The following is a 21,351-nucleotide window of genomic DNA, read 5'->3' as shown; positions in this document are numbered from 1 at the left end:
AGGGCATCCCTTTGAGAGGCTTTGGATGTTTCCTGTGCTTGTTTGCGCAGGTGGTGAGACTTAGCCTTGGCCTTCAGGGAAGTGCCACGAGATGCATTGTCGTCTGCCATCTGGAGAGGAGAAAGGAGGAAAAGTTCTTGATTAACGTGAGGTGATTAACAAGGCTGGACACAGCCTAAGCAGGGGCCGGGAAACCCAGTACTGCGTTTCGCACCCCCTAGGTCAAGGGCAACAGAGGTGCTTTGCACGTTGTTGAGAAGTAGGGCCTAGCCCAGAAGCCAATTGCCAAAGATGGACGCAAAAACCGCCCTGCCGGGCGGACCGGGAAGGGGGATGGCGGAGCTGCTACCTCCCTTGCTGGGGAGAGACTGTGTAGCCAGTAGACTCCTATATCTAGAGGAGTACCAAGGCAGGATTGCAAGGTACCAGCAGGGATTTGGACATTCCAAGGATCTGCCCAGGAATCAAACACAATGCGGCCTGCAGGTAGGCCTCGAGCAGTGGCAGGCGTCCCTGGGGCTACCAACCAAAAATTTTAAAGTGCCATCATGGGTCCTCGGACAGTTGCACGTTTGGATGCGGCCTACGTAGAGGCAGGATCCTAGAGCACGTTTCGCACCCCCTTTTGATCAAAAAAATTTTTGTATTTAAAATAGGAGGCTGTTGCACAGCAGGGCCTAGCCCAGAAGCCAATTAGCCAAAAGTTGAACGCCAGGCAGCTACCCCTGCCGGACGGACCGGGAAGGGGAGGCAGAGCTGCTAACTCGCCTGCTGGGGGAAGGGCTACAGAGCCAACTAACCCTGGTTAGCCTGATAGAAACTAAGCACAAACAGGCAAGGATATAGGCAGTCCGGAGTCTGCCTATAAAACATTAAGAAAACCCTGTTATAGGCCTCTGAAAAATGGCGCCCGGCCATGCGGCCACACACAAGATGGCGGCGACTCCTGCCACTCCCAAGATGGCTGACACCACAGGAGCCCAAAATGGAGGGCGCAATGACGAGGCAATCCCCAGCGGCGGCTATCACCCAGGAGAAGTTAAAAAGGCCCGGAGGCCACAAAAGAAGTACCTGGGAGAGGCAGGAAGCATCTCCCTGGGTTAGAGGGCGTTAGTGGGGGAAACGGCCAAAGAACAAAACCAGGCAGGAAAGAAACGATGCAGCTTCGCACGGAGCGAAAAGGCAGCAATCGGAGGGGGGCAGCGCTCGAAGCTCTGGATTCTCCCTTAAAAGGATAGTGAAACAATTCCCCTTAGAAGAAAAAGGCTCCCTAGGGAGCTCAAACCTCAGTTTCCTGCGCTGTCTGAGAGTCCAAGTTGATCAAAAAAAAAAAGAAAACACGAGGTGCTAGAACGACCAGGAGCAAAAGGAAAACCAGCCTGACTGCCACGAGGCTGAGCAAAAAACTGGGGCGCGCCCGGAGGACCATGTGATGGTGAGAGGCGTGCCTGAATCTCAAGCTCAGCCTGTGAGAGCCGAGACTGGAGCTCCTCCCAACCTGGACACTCGAGACAGCTCTATGGAAAAAAAACTGATTACAATGAATATAAATGGACTTAATTCAGCTGTTAAAAGAAGGAAAATTTTTCATGGAGAAATTAAAATTTGATATAATTTGTTTACAAGAAGTACATATTAAAAAACAATATGAACAATTGTTAGTACAGCCAAAATTAGGGAAAATATTTACTTCTTTGACTCAATGTAAGAAAAGAGGAGTGGTTTTATACATTAAAGAGGCTATCCCAGCAAAATTGATTTATACCGATGAAGATGGAAGAGTATTAATGGTGGAAATAATGGACAATAATATAAAAACACTCTTGATTGCAATTTATGCTCTGAATGATAAACAAGAAGAATTCTATAAAAAAATTACACATGAAAATAATTGGACTGGACTACGCCAATACAGTTATGATGGGAGATTTTAATGGGATTGTGGACAATAAACTGGACTATATAGCAATAACAAAAAAGCAAAACAGAAAGACTCTCCCTAAATCCTTTTTTAAAATGATAGATGAATTAAATCTAAAAGATATATGGAGAGAAAGAAATGCTAAAACTAAACAATATACTTTTTATTCAAACAGACATTTATCATGGTCCAGATTAGATATTATTTGGATCTCAACAGAACTAATATCTAACATTCAAGAAATAAATATTGAAACAAGTACTTGGGCAGACCATAATCCAATGACAATTAAATGGAAAGGACAAAAAAAAAGATCGAGATGGACACTAAATAGTACTATTTTAAAGGAGAAGATTTTACACAACGGATTGAGAAAGAATTGGCTTTTTTCTTTAGAGAAAATAAAAAAGAAGATACTTCAATTCAGAACGTTTGGGATACAATGAAGGCATACGCTAGAGGCTTGATAATAGACTATATAATAAAAAAGAATATCAGGAAAAGGCAAGCCACTAAAGTTTTGGAAGATGAGTATAAAAGACTTGAAAAAGAATTACAGAAAATGCTACAGAAAAAAGATACTAAACTAAAATTGGACATAATTAAACATAAGATGGGTCTAATAGAGAAAGAAGAATTGGCACAGAAAATTAGAAGTGCTAAACAGAACTATTTTGAGGATGCAAATAAACCAGGCAGATGGCTAGCATATAAATTGAGAAAGGAGAAAGAATCAAGGAAAATATCGCAGTTAATAGATGATCAAGGTCAAGTTTGCTATGGTAATAAAGAGAAAAATGAAATTATTCGAGACTTCTACGGGCAACTATATAAGCAAGAGAATATTGATGAGGAAAAAGTCAAACAGTATTTACAGAATGCTAATCTACCTAAGATATCTAAAGAGACTGAAAAAATGTTAGAAACCAATATAACAATGATGGAATTAACTGAAGCACTTAAGAAACAAAATAATGGGAAAGCACCAGGTCCAGATGGGCTTCCGGCAGAATTCTATAAAACGCTACAAGAATCATTGAGCATTCCATTGCTAGAAGTCATGAATGAAGCTATGTCAAAGAAGATGATACCTAAAACATGGTCAGAGGCTTATATTACACTTATTCCAAAAGAAGAGGCTGATCCACTGCAAATTAAGAACTATAGACCTATTTCTTTACTAAACGCAGATTATAAAATCTTTGCTTCAATCTTAGCAAAAAGACTTAAAAAAAATATCTAAATAACTTTATTCATCCAGATCAAAATGAATTTCTGCCAAAGAGACAAAGACAATATGAGAGTAAATCTGGACACTTTGGAATATTATGAGGCACATCCTGAAAAGCAAATGGCTTTGATATTCCTAGATGCCCAAAAGGCATTTGATAATGTGAACTGGAGATTTATGTTACTACTACTGGAACAGATGGGTTTTGCCAGAAAATTTATCCAAGCAATAGAAGCTATATACCATAAACAAACGGCAAAGGTAATGATAGAGGGAGAATTCACAGATTCTATTAATATAAGAAAAGGCACAAGACAAGGATGCCCATTATCACCTTTGCTATTTGTATTGACTTTGGAAGTGCTGAATAGAAATATTAGAGAGGATCCAAATATAAAAGGAATGAAAGTTAAGAAGGAGGAATTTAAATTGCAAGCCTTTGTGGATGATTTGGTCTTTATTCTGGAAGATCCTCTAGAAACTGCTTTAAAACTATTGGAAAAGATAGAGATGTATGGTGAGATGGCGGGTTTGAAAATAAATAAAGATAAAACAAAGATTTTGACAAAGAATATGCTACTAAGACAAAGAGAAGAACTGGCAGACCTATTGAAAATTCAAGTCATGAACAAGGTTAAGTATTTGGGGATATATTTGACATCAAGATGTAGTACATTAAAAGAGAATAATTATATTAAACAACAGATAGCCTTAGATTTGAAGAAATTGGAAAATCTACAATTGTCATTAATAGGGAGAATCTCAACAATCAAGATGAGTATCTTACCCAGAATCTTATATTTGTTTCAAACAATACCAATTAGGCTTGGAAAAGACTATTTTGAAGATCTAAATAAAATTGTGTTGAAGTATATATGGCAAGGTAAGAAAGCGAGAATAAAGCTAAAACTCTTACAAGATGCTAGAATTAGAGGAGGTTTTGGGTTGCCTAATTGGGAGTTGTACTATCAAGCTGCAAATTTGATGTGGGCCAAGGAATGGATAACATTAAGAAAGACCAGATTGTTGACATTAGAAGGTCATGATTTGCTGTTGGGTTGGCATGCCTTTTTATGATATAAGGGAACTAAAACACAGGGTTATTTTAGAAGACATCATATACGGGAATCTTTGTGGTTAAATTGGGAAAAGATCAAAAGACAATGTTATTTTAAAATTCCAGTTTGGTTATCGACCATTGAAGCATTTTCCTATCCTATAATTTATAAGAAGGAACAAACAGTTAGATATGGGGAAATATTGGATGAAAAGGGTGAACTTAAATTGATGCAAAATTTAGAGGAACAAGGTATAAAGATGATTTGGTTTTCATATGCGCAAATACATTCAAGGTATGATGAAGATTCTAAAACAGAAGGATTCTATGATAAACTGACTGATCTAGATAAGATTTTGACAGGTACTGATGAAAAGGTGATTAAAAAATTATATGGTTATTTACTGGGAATTAAACTAGAGGAAGAACAAGTTAAAGCAACGATGATTGCTTGGGGGAAGAATTTTGGATATGGGATTGATTTAGAGAAATGGCAAAAATTGTGGTCTCAAAATTATAAAATGACAATGTCAACAGCATATAAAGAAAATTTGTATAAGATGTTTTACAGGTGGCACTTTTCCCTGACAAGAATAGCAAGAATGTTCAAGAATAAATCTGAAAAATGCTGGAAATGTCATCAGATACCTGGCTCATATTACCATATGTGGTGGACTTGTGAGGACGCTAGAAAATACTGGACTAAAATTCGCATGTGGTTGGAAAAAATGACAAACACATAGATTTGAAACCAGAGATCTTTTTATTGGGAATCTTACCTGATACATATAGTAAAGACTTGAAATATCTGATTGTAAATGTATTAATAGCGGCTAGGATTGTATTTGCTAAAAATTGGAAAAATGAGAAAATACCATTGCAGGAAGAAATTATTAAGAAAATATTGGAATGTGCTGAAATGAGTAGATTGACATTTGAAATTAGAGAACAAGAGGATAAACAATTCTATAAAATTTGGGACCTTTTCTATCAATGGTTGGATGATAAAATATAATAATAGAATATTTAGAATTTTAGATAATAAGGAATATATAAGAAGAAATTTTTTCTTTTCTTTGTTATTGATATCATATCTATAAAATGTCTTCAGGATAGATTTGGTATGATTATATGATTTGTTATAAAATAAATTATGTAAATTATAGTTATCTTGTAAAGTATGAATGAATAAAATTATAGTCAAATGATTGTTTAATAGTGATATTAGGATATATAATTTTTGATTGATAATATGAGTTATTATGTAATGTAACTGTAATTGAGACTATGAAATGAATGCACAAAAACTGGTAAACCAACCAACACACTGTATATTTATGAAAGAAAGCTGGATGTTTTTATGTTTTGTTTTGAAAAATTAATAAAATTGTTTTCAAAAAAAAACAAAGACGGCCAACAAGGTGCGTTCCAAATTAAAAGGTGAGAGCTGAAGCTGCAGCTTTATGTCTTGTTTTCTTTTTGTTAGCATAAAATGTATCTTTATTAGGCTTTCAATGAAGTGCATAACTTAATAGCATCATGGTGATTCTTAAAATTGTGTTTTAAAGTCAGCCACTTTTACTCCTATCTTGAATTATTGCAAAGAAAACTACATTGATCTGTTAGTAAAGTCACAAGGAGTTGAATTCATCCTTCTCGTACTCACATACCTGTGCTCCATATGGCTTCCCTGCAATACCTGCATACCTGCCCACCCTTCATAGCATCTGTCCAGAACACCATGTACCCATCTGCACTCCACAGCAACTGCCTGTGGCATCAGCAGCAGCCACTACCTGTCTGTGCCCCATAGCACCTGTCTGCAGCATGCACACACTTTTCCAGAGCACTTGCCGATGTCACCTGCATGAATCTGTAGCGCTCTGCCAGCCTGCTTGTCTGAGACGCCTGCCTTTTTCCATGTAATGGTCCCAGGAAATCCTTGGTTAATGACTTATGCAGTTACGACAGCAATTGGGACTGTTGGGATTGCTGTCATTAAGTGAAGTGGGAATGTGATGTGTTTTCCGACTGCATCACTTAGCGATAGAAATTCTGCTCCAAATTGCCATTGTAACCAAAGTACTACCTGTTGTGGCCGGCCAGTGGCCAACTCAGCTGGCGGCAGATTTGGACAGTGAGTAGGTTGGGGGGGAACATGGGTCAGTCCTGGAGTCTGGGGAAGGCTCTGATGAGTGCTCTGCGTCAGAGGCAGAGATGGGGCCATGGCCATCCAACAGTTATCAGCTGCCTTCGGAGTCAGAGATCAGTGGGGCAGAAGAACAGCTAGAACCTGTTCCTGATGTGCTCATGTGCAGAACTGCCAGGAGAAGGGAACAGTTAAGGAACAAGGGTTGACTCAGAAGTAAAGGCACAGGTGGATGGTGAATGGCCCCTCCCATAGGGAATAAATAGCGAAAGGGGAGTGGGGTTTTGCATGAGACAATTAGTTCGTTTAATTAGTGTGAAGATTTGTTTGTTACTCTCAGAGACTCCTTGCCAAGTATTTTCTTGTACAGCGTTACGCTTGGAAGCTATTGACCTGGCAACTCTCCAAGTCTGATAAGGTATGTGGTTGCAATTCACCCTTGAAGGACTATTTGCCAGGACTTTGCTGGATGTGAATGATAGGAATTCACATTAGCCTAATAAAAAGGGGTTTTGTCGGGACAAGGAGTCTGTTTCGTGATTTTGTGAAGCCTAGGTCAGAACACTACCTGTACACAGGGGTGGACTTCAAAAATTTTAGCAACGGGTTCTCTGTCCGGTTGCTGGGTGGGCATGGCCATGGTGGGCGTGGCCTAGTCAGACTCCTGCACCATGGGGGGGTTGCCCTCCCCGGGCTCCAGAGGCTTCCCTTGAGCCTCCGGGAGGGCAAAAACAGCCTCCCCAGGCTCCGGATGCTCTGTGGAGGTCAGAAACAGGCCTGTTTCCAGCCTTCCAGAACTTTCAGGAAGCCCTGTTTTCCTTGGGAAGCCCTCCCTGAGCCTCCATGTGCAACCTGCACTTACCTGCATCCAAAACAGGCCATGTGGGGACTCCTGGGAGGGGTGGGGCAGGGTGGGTGGGGCCAGTGAGGAGCATGATTTGGGGGTTCTCTGAACAGTACAGAATTTTAGCTAGGGGCTCTCCCAAACCCCTGAGAACCTCCAGCAGCCCACCCCTACCTGTACGCATTTCCCTTTCACACACACATTTGCCCAGTTAATTAGTTTGTTAGGTTTATATAGTGTTTTTCCTCTAAGAGTTCAGGATAACATATGTTGTACTACTTCCTCTGATTTTTATTCCCACAAGTGTGGAAGGTTGTTCTGAAAGGTGATGACTGATCCAAAGTCAGTTCAAAGAATATTTGGATTTGAATGTGGATTTTTTTAAATTATTTTTTTTGACTTCCAGTGGTGATGCCTTGGTGAAAGGGTGAAGGGAGAGCGGTCTCCGTCCCTGGATCCCGTTCTTTCACTTTTGGGGGGACCTTTCAGGGCATGAGGAGCCTGGAGAGCCAAGTGGAGAAGAAGGAAAGCCTGGACGATGGAGAGGCGAAGAGCGATTGCCAGCCGGCATGAAGGGAAACCCCTGAAACCCAAAGTGAAAGTGTCTGTCATATTATTATGGTGGACCCGAAGCCATGGCTGAACCGCAAATGAGAAGGAAGTGAGAAGATTATCAACAGAAGTGTCACTGAAGTCAAAATCCCAAAATCGCAATCATGGTGATTTGCCAAAAGTAAGTCTTGAACTTGTTTCCAAGAAAAAGGTGCTCCGGTGAGGGGGATAATCCTATAGAACAAGTGGCGATATAACAAGAACGAGCTGTGACTCAGCAGTTTTTATAGATGGAAAGAGACTGAGAGAGGGGGAATATAAGTTTGAAGTGAAAGTTCTAGGAAAGCTGAAGTTGAAAACTGAGATAAGATGAAAGCCGGTAGGAGAAGAAGAGAAGTTTTTCTTTTTGTGAGACTAGAGAAGTTAGAGGCGGAGGTGGCGAAAGGACGGCATTAAGGCGAGGAGAGACGAGCAGCTTGTTTCTGCTTCTCAGATGGAGGGTGATAACGGAATGTGTGGCAAGTGGAGAAGGACAAAATGAAAATTGGCCAGGATGTGAGAGCGATACGAAGTAGGAAGAAAGAAAAAATGTTAGAAGGAAGGAGGAAGTAAAGCAGAATCAGAGAGATGTTGAGAGAATGAGAAGGAAAGCTGGGACGACGGAGCTGAGAGGTGAGGTATGGAGAGAGGAGTGACTGAGTAATCTTTAACCGGAAGGAGCCGGCACAACATTAAAGAGAGCAGAGAAGAAGACAATCTGATGGAGGTTGGACTGAAAGACAAAGAGACGGTGAAAGAGGGTGTGAAAGAAACAGAGAAGATATGAGTGCATTTATAGAGTGAGACTTGGTGGGAGCATTAAGAAGACAAAGCGGGAGAGAGAAGAGATTGGACAGCTGTTTGGAGCAAGACAGTGAGTCCAGTGAGACGGGAGAGGAAAAGGAACAGTGGAGAACTTGATCAGAGCATGTGAATTGCAAACTCTAAGGACAATAAAAATAGACTGGTATGGAAGGATAAGATTAAATTATAGGACTATTGAATGAATTGAAAAACATTTTTGCCATTGTAACCAAAGTACTACCTGTTGTGGCCGGCCAGTGGCCAACGGAGCTGGCAGCAGATTTGGACAGTGAGTAGGTTGCAAATAGTAGGTTGGGGAGGAACATGGGTCAGTTTTGTTATTTCTTCTTTATTTGGGTAACATTTGATGTTATAGTTATTTTGACTAAGTATTGTTTATTGAGTTAAGGAAATATAGTGATAAATAAGTTTTGATTAAGATATTAAGATATTAAGAAGAATATATATTTAAGTGACTATATATAAGCTAAAACTAGATTTCCCCTTTTAGTACACAAAAAAGGAAAGAAGAATAAATTCAATATACTATGCTTAGAAAGAGACAAGAAGGTTTGGTTTGAGTAGGATATATGTAAATACATAGAGACATAGACTCTGAGACTGATAAAGAGATAATAGTAGTGATAACTTTATATAACTACAACAGAGGGATTTGAAAAAGGGAAGGACTAAATTGGAAGTCAGAAATCAACTTAAAATATATTGTAAAGGGGATAATAAAGTAGGCAGAAATAAATAGAGTCTGAAAATAGGACGAGTGCCATGACATCAGCCTGGAGAATGGCAAAGAAGACAGTATCCAGCCCAACACTGACAATTTCATCACCGGTGGGTCAAAAGATGATTGAGGGAATGTTAGGGGCAGAAAAACCAAGTATGGAATCTAATATGCAAACAATACAGGCATCATTAATGACCATTCAAGAAACTATGCTTAAAATGCAGGAACAACAGATAAAGATGCAAGAAAATATTTTGTAAAACCACATGAAACTGAAAGGAAGCATCAATAAATTAGAAGATAAGGTCGATACTATACAGCAAACAATTCAAAAGAATGAGCAGAAACTACAAGTGGTTGAACTTAGAACAGAACAAAATGAGAAGAAATTGGAACTAATGGAGAATAAGATGATGATAATAAATAAAGGATTAGAAGAACAAATCATACATTTGGAGATGGACCACGCCGCCTATTATTTGAGGTTCCAGATGATCACTGAGAGTAGAGATGAAGACCTGAATATGCTTATGGCAGACCTACTTGCACCAGTCCTACAAAGGGAGACCCGAGAGATCTTGCTAGAAATTGATGAGGCTTATAGAGTTTAAACCAGTTATGCCCGACGCAACAGGCTGCCTAGGGAAGTCCACATTCAATTTGCTAAGAAACAGGTACAAGATATAATATATAAGATAACACGAGACGAACCTTTAGTTTATAAAGATAAAGAAGTGCAAACCCTGAAGCAGATTCCCAAGAAGGTGCGTGAACAGAGAAAAGACTATAAGTTCTTGGCAACACAACTCATCCAAAAGAATATAATGTTTTGATGGCTAGTTCCAGAAGGCTTGTCGGTAACATGGCAGGAAAAGAGGATTAGAATAGATAACTTGGACAAGGCACAAGTTTTATATGATCAGATTGGAGGAACAGAAGAAGAAAGCAGTGGTAGAGAGGAGCTAGAGACGGAAAGCCAAGAAGAACAACAGCAAGATACAGGAGGCTTAGAACAAGAAGGAGAGAACAAAGAGGAGACTGAAAGAAGAAGATTAAGAACCTGCCCGCAAAGAGGGACAAGAATTAATAGAAGGCAGATAACATCCCACAAGTAGAAAAATGGAAACGGAAACGAAACTATTATCATTAAACATAAATGGTTTAAATTCACCCATTAAAAGGAAACAAATATTAACTAGATTAGCTAAACAGAAAATAGAAATAGTATGCCTACAGGAAGTTCATATTAAAAAACCAATTCTGGAAATGTCTAGAATATCCTAAATTAGGAAGGTTATTTGTAGCTCTGGCAGATCAAAAACAAAAAGGGATAGCGGTGTATATAAAAAAAGAAATTAAGGCAGTAGAAATATATGTAGATCCACAGGGAAGAATTTTGATACTTGAATTAGAGATATGCTATAAGCCAATGTTAATAGTTATAATTTATGCACCGAATGATAATCAAATTCTATAAAGATTTACATGAGAGAATTGTAGAGATGGAACAAGACAATGTATGCATTGTGGGAGATTTTAATGCGGTAGTAGACATTAGGAAAGATTATACTAGTAGTGCAAAGAATAAAAAGAAAAGGAAAATTTTGCCCAGATCTTTTTTTGAGATGACACAGGAAGTAAATTTGATGGATCAATGGAGGAGAACAAATTTTGGGAAAAAAGAATTCATGTTCTACTCCAACCCACACAAATCGTGGTCTAGATTAGATATGGCATGGATGAATGCAGAACTAGGAAACCAACTAGAAGCGGTAGAGATCATGACGAATGTTTGGGCAGACCACAACCCACTAAAAATAACTTGGAAAGGAAGAAAAAGTAAGAGTAGAAGGTGAATACTTAATCCCCAAATTCTAAAAGAGAAAGAATTGGTAGAGAAAATTAAGACAGAAATGGAATTATTCTTTAGGGAAAATACAGTGGATCAAACATCATTACAGTCTATATGGGATACAGCTAAGGCAGTCTTGCGGGGGTTGGCAATAGCATATACAGCCAAAAGAAACAAGGAAAGATGGCAAAAACAGAATAAGTTGCAGGAGGAGATTAAAGAATTAGAAAGCAGACTACAAAAAAACCCACAAGATGAAAAAGTGAGAGAGATGATTCTTACTAGGCATAAATTGAATATTATAAATCAGGAAGAGAGAGTTAAACAGGTGAAAATGGTGAAACAGAATTTTTTCAAACATGCGAACAAGCCAGGGAGAGGTGGCTAGCTCATAAACTAAGAATAGAAAAGGAGAGAAGGTTGATACAAGAATTGGAAGATGATAACAGGAAATTAAAATATCGAATGGTAGAGAAAAAGAAAACAGTACAAAAATATTTTGAACAACTATATAGGGAGGACGGTATAAATTCTGAGAATATAGAACAATATTTGAAAATGAAAGGCCTTCCAGAAATTAGAGAGGAACAGAAAGAGATGTTAAATAAATAACAGTTATGGAATTAAAAAGGGCGGTCGAAAAGCAGAAAAACAATAAGACGCCAGGGCCAGATGGCCTTCCAGCAGAAGTGTATAAATGTATTTATGAATTCCTTGAATCAGCGATGTTAGATGTGTACAATGAGGTATTGGATCTTGCTAAATTACCTGACTCATGGAGAGAAGCGAATATTTCACTAATCCCTAAAGAAGATCTAGATCATAAACAGATCAAAAATTATAGACCAATTTCACTTCTGAATGTAGACTACAAAATATTTGCAACAATAATGTTGGAAAGGTTAAAAATTATACCAAATGAACTTATTCACACCGATCAGAATGGTTTCTGTTCTGTACAGACATTTGCATACTCGAAATCCGCAGCCCAGATTGGCTAAAGCGCACGGCCACCGGATTGGCTGAGTGCGCGGCACTGATTGGTCATTCGAATCGACCGCGATTGGCTGAGCCGATCGCGGGCGATTCAAAACGACCCGATTGGCCGCAGCACTCGGCAGAAAGTGCTTTTAAGCCGCGCTTCTTCCCCACTCTCCCCACTTGTGTCTTACCCCAATAAATGAGCTGAACCAAGTCACCGACTCGCGTCCTTTGTTCGTATGAGATATACGACACTGGCGGAAGGTGGGATCTTAAAACAAGTCCCACACCGCACGTGGCCCACGAAACCGCAACCGGCAGCATGGCCAGCGGCAACGTGCCACCCGCTCCCTTCAACCAAGCTACGGAGGATTGGGAATCGTACATAGACCGATTCCTCATGTTCCTGGAGAGTAGCAACCTCAAGGACGCGAACGGGCAGAGGAAAAGGGCCGTTTTCCTCACACACTGCGGGCCCGCATTGTTTAAAATGGCAAAAGCCCTCGCCAAGCCGCTCGACGTAAAGGCCATAGACTGGGCTGATCTCGAACCGCTGCTGAGGAGCCACTATGCACCCGCCGTGCCCACCCTCATCCGCCGGCACGAATTCTACCGCCGCGATCAGAAGCAAGGGGAGAGCGTCAGCAACTTTGTGGGCGACCTCAGAGACCTTGGGGGCCTGTGCGGGTTCACCGATCTCGATGAAGCCCTGCGGGACCGCGCGCGTCCTCGGCCTCCGGGACCCCGTCCTACAGAGCCGGATCATGGCAAAGGGCGACATCTCCCTCGCCGACGCCCTTGCCAAAGCCACCGCAGCAGAAGCGACCCGGAAATCAGCGGCCCAGTTGTGGCAAGCCAGCACCGCGGAGCGACCCGCCATGACCGAAGCGACCGCGACCCCGAGAACCAGCCCGGATTCGACCATCGAGCAGCCACCTCCACACACCACGGCGATCTCGAATCCCCTCCGACTCAGAAGATGACGAGGAGGACATCCACCGGCTGCAGACGGGACGCGACCGGCGCGAGCCACGGAACCGAAAATCAAAGTTCCAGTGCGCCAGCTGCGGCGGCGAACACCCGCGGTCGGAATGCCGGTTCTTTGATGCAATATGCCGGCATTGCGACAAGCGGGCCACATCGCCAAGGTCTGCCGTTTCAAACGGAACCACAGCCCCGCCACCGAGGCGGCAGCCCACGGAGACGCGACAATGCCAGACGCGACAACACCCCCGAGGAACCGCGATCGGGATAGCGAGAGCCGTTGGAGCCGGAAGCGAGGAGCCGCCGTTTCAACGAAAACCGCCAGCGAGGAAACGCACCAGATGGTCATCGTCGGCCATTCCTCAACTGGGATGGCCGGAAGGTCCACGTGGAGGTCGCCATCGAAGACCGCCCCTGCAAGATGGAAGTCGACTCCGGATCTTACCTATCCATGGTCGCGTGGCGGGAAATTAAGCGGCTAGTACCCTCCATGAAGCGCACGAGCTGGAGAGCCAGAAGCTCATCCTCAAAGACTACCAGGGGAATCGCATCCCGTGGTAGGGACCGGGCACTTCAAGGTCACATTTAAAGGGCGCACCGAAATACTTCCCTAACCATCGTGAGCAGAGACCGCCCCAGCCTCCTGGGACTTCAATGGTTCGCGCCACTGGGACTAGAAGTGACCGGCACCAACCACGCCGCCGAGGCGGACTGGGAGGAGCAGCTCGTGCACGAGTTCCAAGAGGTCTTCGACGGCAACCTAGGCAAGTACCGGGGCCCCAATATCGTTCAGCCTTGACCCCACCATTGCCCCATCCGCCTCAAACCCCGGCGAGTGCCTTTTGCCCTCCGCCCCAAAATCGATGAGCAATTAAATAAGCTCATCGAGCAGGGAGTCCTCGAGCCAACGGACCATGCCCGATGGGAGACCCCTATAGTCACCCGATAAAGCCAGATGGGTCGGTGAGAATCTGCGAGGACTATAAGGCCACCCTGAACCGTGCGCTACAACAAAGCGCCTACCCCGTCCCAGTAGTGCAACACCTTCTACACTCACTGGGGGGCAGGGTTTTCGCCAAACTCGACCTGGCCCAAGCCTATCAGCAACTACCGGTCGACGAGAGGCAACCGCAGAAGCGCAGACTATAGTCACACACCGAGGGCATTCCGCTGCAAGAGGCTCCAATTGAGTCAGCGTAGCCCGGGGTATTTCAAAGCCTAATGGAGAGGCTCCTCCGGGGCATAAAAGGGGTAGTGCCCTATTTTGACGACGTGTTGGTAGGCGGGCCGACCAGAAACAATTGGAGGGCGCCTAAGGAAGTACTGCAAAGATTCCAAAGTGCAGGACTAAAAGTTAAGAGGGAGAAATGCCAACTGCGCACGGCACGGGTCGAATTCCTGGGGTACCTACTAGATCAGCACGGAATCCACCCCACCGAGGGCAAAATAAAAGCCGTCAAAGAAGCCCCGAAACCCAGAAACACAAAACTGAGTTACAAGCGTTCCTGGGGTTGATTAATTTCTACAATGTTTTCCTGCCCCAAAAGGCGACCGTGGCGGAACCGTTGCATAGGCTGCTCGACAAGGCAGCCACCTGGACGTGGGGGAGACGAGAAGAGGACGCTTTCAACAAAACCAAGGACCTTCTCACATCGGACGCTGTCCTCATCCAGTACAGCGAGACACTCCCCATCACGGTAACGTGCGACGCATCACCCTTCGGCGTAGGAGCCGTCCTCAGCCACACCCTCGCCGACAGAAAAGAAGCACCCATCGCCTTTTTCTCAAGGACCCTTTCAAAACCCGAAAGAAACTACAGCCAATTGGACAAAGAGGCTCTAGCAATCGTTGCAGCCGTAAAGAAATTCCACGAATACCTTTACGGCAGGACTTTCTCCATAATCACGGACCACAAACCGCTGCTGGGAATACTGGCGGGAGACCGGGCCACCCCAATCATCCTCTCCCCAAGGATGACAAGGTGGTCCGAATTTCTCGCCGCCTACAATTACCGGCTAATCCACCGCCCCGGTAAGTCAATCCCGCACGCGGATGCCCTCAGCCGCACACCATTGCCCACCCTGGACGCTGACCCAGCACCCACCACATCCACCCTGAGCATCGAGACCTTACCCAACCTACCCTGACCGCGTCAGACATTGCTCTAGCAACCAATAAAGACAAACGTCTGGCGCAGGTCCTAAGATGGGTGGGAAAAGGGTGGCAGGAGAAGGGCGTTGACAACGAGTTCAAAGCTTACGGAGCCGACAAACAGAGCTATCAACGCAAAAGGCTGTCTACTGTGGGGGACAGAGTCATAGTTCCAGAAAAATTGCAAAAAGAAGTCCTGAGCATGCTGCACGAAGGGCACCCGGCATCGTTAGGACAAAAGCCCTGGCCAGAAGTCACGCCTGGTGGCCAGGGATGGACAAGGAGATCAAAGCCTGGGTGGCCTCCTGCAAGCAGTGCCAGGAATCAAGACCAAACCCCCGCCGCCCCAATCCTGGAATGGGAAACCCCTCGGGGGCCATGGTCCCGAATCCACGTAGATTTCAGCGGGACCAACCAGAGGACACACCTTCCTGGTAACCGTGAGCGCTTACTCCAACTGGCTGGAGGTAAGCAACATGAAGACAACTACCACAGACGCGTCATCAGAGAACTCAGTAAGCTCTTACGCAACCCACGGCCTTCCCGATGTCATCGTGTCAGACAACGGCCCCCAGTTCACCGCGCTACCCTTCGAAATTCTTGGCAGAACGAGGATCCGACACGCATTAACGGCACCGGCGCACCCGGCGGCGAACGGAAGGGCGGAGAAAATGGTCCAATTCACAAAAAGACCATCCAAAAGATCGAAACCGGGACATACAAGACAAAATAAACCGGATGCTACTAATTCAGCACATAACCCGAGCACCTCGACGAACAAGAGCCCAGCGGAGCTACTAATGGGAGGAAACTGTGATCACCGCTCGACCGCCTGCACCCCACATACACCCGGAAAGACCCCCTGACTCCACCAGCAACGCAGAACATTCGCACCGGAGACAGGGTCTACGCAAAAACCTTACCGGGACCCCCTCTGGATACCGGCAACGATCACCCAAGCAACAGGCCCACACTGCGTACACCTTCAAACTACCGACGGACGAGCGTGGAAAGCCACATCGACCAATTGAGATCAAGAACCACCGGGGAAATACAACCAACACGCAAACACCAGACACTGAAAGGAACCGGCAAAACACCAACCAAGAGGGGAGGGAAGGCCCCAAAGAACAAAAAGAACAAACCCACCCAAAAAGAAACCAGCAGTACTCACCACCTGAAGAACCGGAGAGCAACCCACTCGAAGCCTCACCTGGAAGGAGCAGCCGAGCCAGCTCAACCGGCCCCGGAAGCCCGGCGGGAGCAGCCAAGCCAGCTCAACCAGCCCGGAAAAGCCGAGCGGGAGCAGCGAAGCCAGCAGCTCGACCAATCCGGGAGACCAGGAGGGAGCCGCGGCGAGAGGCCTGACTCACCCTTCCAGGCGGTTCCATCAACGAGGCGAGAGCGACAGGAGTCCCACCCGAACCGGCCGACAGCCAGGAGACAACTGACCAGCGCAAGTCCAGTCGGAAAATACGGAGCCCGCCTACTTACGGGACTACATCACGTAGGACCAAACCAAGAGGGGAGGGGTGTTCTGTACAGACATTTGCATACTCGAAATCCGGCAGCCCAGATTGGCTAAAGCGCACGTGCCACGGATTGGCTGAGTAGCGCGCACTGATTGGTGCTTCGAATCGACCGCGATTGGCTGAGCCGATTATGGGCGATTCAAAACGACTCCGATTGGGCCGCAGCACTCGGCAGAAAGTGCTTTTAAGCCGCGCTTCTTCCCCACTCTTCCCACTTGTGTCTTACCCCAATAAATGAGCTGAACCAAGTCACCGACTCGCGTCCTTTGTTCGTATGAGATATACGGCAGTTTCCTACCCTCTAGACAGATAAGAAACAACACAAGGATAGTACTAAATGTATAGGAATATTATGAGGCCCACCCGGAAAAGCAGACAGCGCTGATTTTCTTAGATGCCCAGAAAGCGTTTGACAATCTCAGCTGGCAGTTCTTGATCCAACAGGTTGAAAATATGGGTTTTGGAACTAAATTTAAGAAAATGATAGGTACAATTTATTCAAGCCATAAAGCCACAGTGGGGAGACCACTGAAAATTTTAACATAATGAAAGGAGTTAGGAAGGGATGTCCAATGTCACCTCTGCTTTTTATCTTGACTATGGAAGTGTTTTTAAACCAGATCAGACAAAGAAAGAAGATAATTGGACTGAAGAGTAAAAAAGAAGAATATAAGGTACAGGCATTTGCGGACGATTTGGTCTTTTTTGTTGAAGAACCAATGGAGTCAGGGATTTATTTAATACAAGAATAAGAAGAATATGGGGCGGTAGCAGGATTAAAAATTAATAAAGATAAAACAAAAATAATAACCAAAAACTTCATAGGAAGTCAGAAAAAGGAACTGGAAAGGAAACTGGGATTACAAAGCGTCAAAAAACTTAAATACCTAGGAATTTGGCTAACAGGAAGATGCTCTTCCATAAAAGAGGATAATTATATGAAATTACTTTCACAGATAAAGAAAGACCTGACCAAATGGGGAAAATTACAATTATCACTATTAGGATGAATAGCGGCTATAAAAATGAATATACTACCGAAACTATTTTTTTAAAATAAATTTTATTAAGTTTTCAAATTTAAAAAAACATAAAATAAAACTTTATACATTGTTATTCAACATCAAGACATCTTTTACATCTCCTTACATTTTTCAGTATATATATTTACTTATTCCTTTACCATTACATCTTACGCTTGCTATAAAACAATATCTTTTATCCTTACACATCAATCTTCTCTATGGTATATTTACATATTCCCTCATTCTTTTCCTAATTGCCATTTTATTTTCTTTTTATTTCTAAACCACTCATACCAGGCATCCCAGGCCCTATAGTAAATTGAATCTTCTCTGTCTTTTATTTTCATCGTTAGCCTGTTCATCTCTATACAATCTATTTTTTTTTTTATAACCATGCCTTCTGGTGGAACCCTTTTTCTTTCCAGAGTTGTGCATACGAAATCCTTGCAGCTGTTAATATGTGTAACATGATATATATATCTGTTTTATTGCATTTTTGTGTTATTATACCTAATAAAAAAGTTTCCGGATTAAATTCAATTTTCTGATTCGTGATTTCTTCTAGCCATTGTCTAATTGTATTCCAATGTTTTTTCACCTCCTGGCATGTCCACCAGGTATGGAAATAAGTGCCTTTTTCTTTTCCACATTTCCAGCAGTTGGGGTCTGAGTTAAACATTTTTGCCAGTCTAGTGGGAGGAAGGTGCCATCTGTAGAACATTTTATATTGATGTTCCCTGTATGCTGTAGATGTAATTAATTTGTAATTTGATCCCCACATTCTCCCAATTTTCCAGGTCTACATTATGGCCAACGTTTTTTGCCCATACCACCACCATCTCTTTGACCACCTCCTCTTCCATTTTAAAATCTAGTAGAAAATTATATATTCTTGAGATCATTTTCTTTTCCATTTCTTGTAGAATTTTATCTAATTGATGCTTTTCCATGCAGAAACCAAATTGTTCTTTGTCCTTTTTGTATCTCGCCTGAATTTGCATGTATGACCACCAATCTATCTTTATATTTTGTTGCTGTAATTCTTGTCTTGTTTTTAATTTTCCTTGTGTGTCTAATAAGTCTTTATATTTCCTCTTTTTTCCCAGATCCATTGCGTTTGGGTAGATTTGTGCTTCCATAGTTGACAACCAGTTCGGTATTTTAGTATAATTATTCTTTTTTTAAAAAAAAATTATTGTTTTTTAAGACAAACATAGGCAAACAAAACATAAAAACATCAAGCCATCTTCCATATATATATACATACAGTGTGTTGGTTGGTTTATAAATTGTTTTGTGCTTCCATTTCGTAGTCTTCAATTACAATTACATTGTATATATTCTCGTATTTTCAATCAAGTATTAAATAGATTAATATCATTATTAATCAGTCATTTGATTATATTTTTATTCATTCATGTTTTACGAAATAATCCATATTTTACTTAATTTGTTTTGTGACAGTTCATATTATCATCTCAAATCTATCCTACAATCATTTTGTAGCTATAATAAGAAAAGAATACATCTTTATATGTTTTGTCTCACCTATATTCATAGATGAGAAGACAAGGTTTCAGAATTCAAAATATTCAAGCAGAAACAAAACCGGATTCAAAAGGGTTAATTAGCACTGTTTTCCAGTCCTTGGCAGACTTCCCGGAACCTGTCAGGCTAATCAGAATTGTCCATAAATCACGAGGCCCCTCCAAAAATATTCTTTCGACTCATCAAACACTTTGCTTCCAAGCAAAGTCTGAGAGTCAGCACGCCTCTTTAAATCACCTGGATAGGCGTGTCAGTCTCTCCAATCAATGTCTGGCCTGACGCCTCCCTTCAGATTGACATTTCCTGGTTCTCCTAGTTCTGGCGTCAATCCACGATCTGTCAGTTTCCTCGCTGGAAACTTCTGTCTCATTTTGTTGATCATTTACTGGCGTGAACGAAGTCAAAGGTTCTGGGGAGGATTGTCTCTGCGACAATCTCTCATTCTCCTGGCTCACGTCTGTGTCCTCTGATAATTCAGACTCCACATTCACAGCAGGCTCCAACCTTCCATCTTCAGAGTCATCTGAGTCAAAACTCCCAGCAGGATCGATCCTTCCAGTCACAACATTTATATATTTATTATTTTCTAAAAATCTACATATTTCATTACCATGTTTTATTGTCTAACCATTGATAGAATAGATCCCAAATTTTATAAAATTGTTTATCAACTTGTTCTCTGATTTCAAATGTCAATTACTCATTTCAGCACATTCCAATATTTTCTTAATGATTTCCTCCTGCAACGGTATTTTCTCATTTTTCCAGTTTTTTGGCAAATACAATCCTAGCCGCTGTTAATACATTTACAATCAGGTATTTCAAGTCTTTACTATATATTTCAGGTAAAATTCCCAATAAAAATATCTCTGGTTTCAAATCTATATGCTTTTTTTGTCATTTTTTCCAACCACGTGTGGATTTTAGTCCAATATTTTTTGGCATCCGCACAAGTCCACCACATATGGTAATATGAGCCAGGTATCTGATGACATTTCCAACATTTTTCAGATTTGTTCTTGAACATTCTTGCTATACTTGTCGGGGGAAAAAACATCTTATACAAATTTTCTTTATATGCTGTTGACATTGTCATTTTATAATTTTGAGACCACAATTTTTGCCATTTCTCTAGATCAATCCCATATCCAAAATTCTTCCCCCAAGCAATCATAGTTTCTTTAACTTGTTCTTCTTCTAGTTTAATTTCTAATAAATATCCATACAATTTTTAATCACCTTTTCATCTGTACTTGTCAAAATCTTGTCCACATCAGTCAGTTTATCATAGAAACCTTCTGTTTTAGAATCTTTATCATACCTTGAATGTATTTGCGCATATGAAAACCAATTCATCTTTATACCTTGTTCCTTTAATTTTTGCATGGATTTAAGTTCACCCTTTTCATTCAATATTTCACCATATCTAACTGTTTGTTCTTTTTTATATATTATAGGATAAGAGAATGCTTCAATAGTCGATAGCCAGACTGGAATTTTCAAATAACATTGTCTTTTAGTCTTCTCCCAGTTTAACCACAGAGACTCCTGTTTTTTTAAAAAAAGCATGCCACCCCAACAACAGATCATGTCCTTCTAATGTCAGCAATCTAGTATTTCTTAATGTTATCCATTCCTTAACCCACATCAAATTTGTACCTTGGTGAACTTCCGGGTTGCCAGGCTTCGGCGACAGCAGGGATTCGCGTCTCTCCGCGATCCCTGCTGTGCTCGCCGTCTTGGTGCCTCCGATCCAGACGGATCTGGAGGATAAGGCTGCCTGTAGAGGCAGCCGAAGATAGGGAGGATCTGGGAAGGGGTTTGGGGGTGTCGCAGACCCCCTCCTCACCCAGCTTAACCTCCTTTTCTCAAGGCGGTGGAGCGGCGGTCAGTGATGGCCGCCACAAAGAAGCCGGCAGCTGGAAAAGATTGTGCTGGA

General features: G+C 42.5%; 1 pseudogene; it reads left to right on the top strand.

Moving 5' to 3' along the window:
* LOC148123732 (syntaxin-1B-like) overlaps positions 1 to 21,351 on the top strand; it is a 130,450-nt pseudogene that overhangs the window by 12,848 nt on the left and 96,251 nt on the right.

Source organism: Pseudonaja textilis, unplaced genomic scaffold (genome assembly GCF_049901715.1).
Source record: "Pseudonaja textilis isolate UNSWEBS1 unplaced genomic scaffold, rPseTex1.2 PTEXSCF20, whole genome shotgun sequence".
Lineage (NCBI taxonomy): Eukaryota > Metazoa > Chordata > Lepidosauria > Squamata > Elapidae > Pseudonaja > Pseudonaja textilis.
The sequence above is the reverse complement of the archived record's forward strand: the minus strand, read 5'-3'. Positions and strand labels throughout refer to the sequence as shown.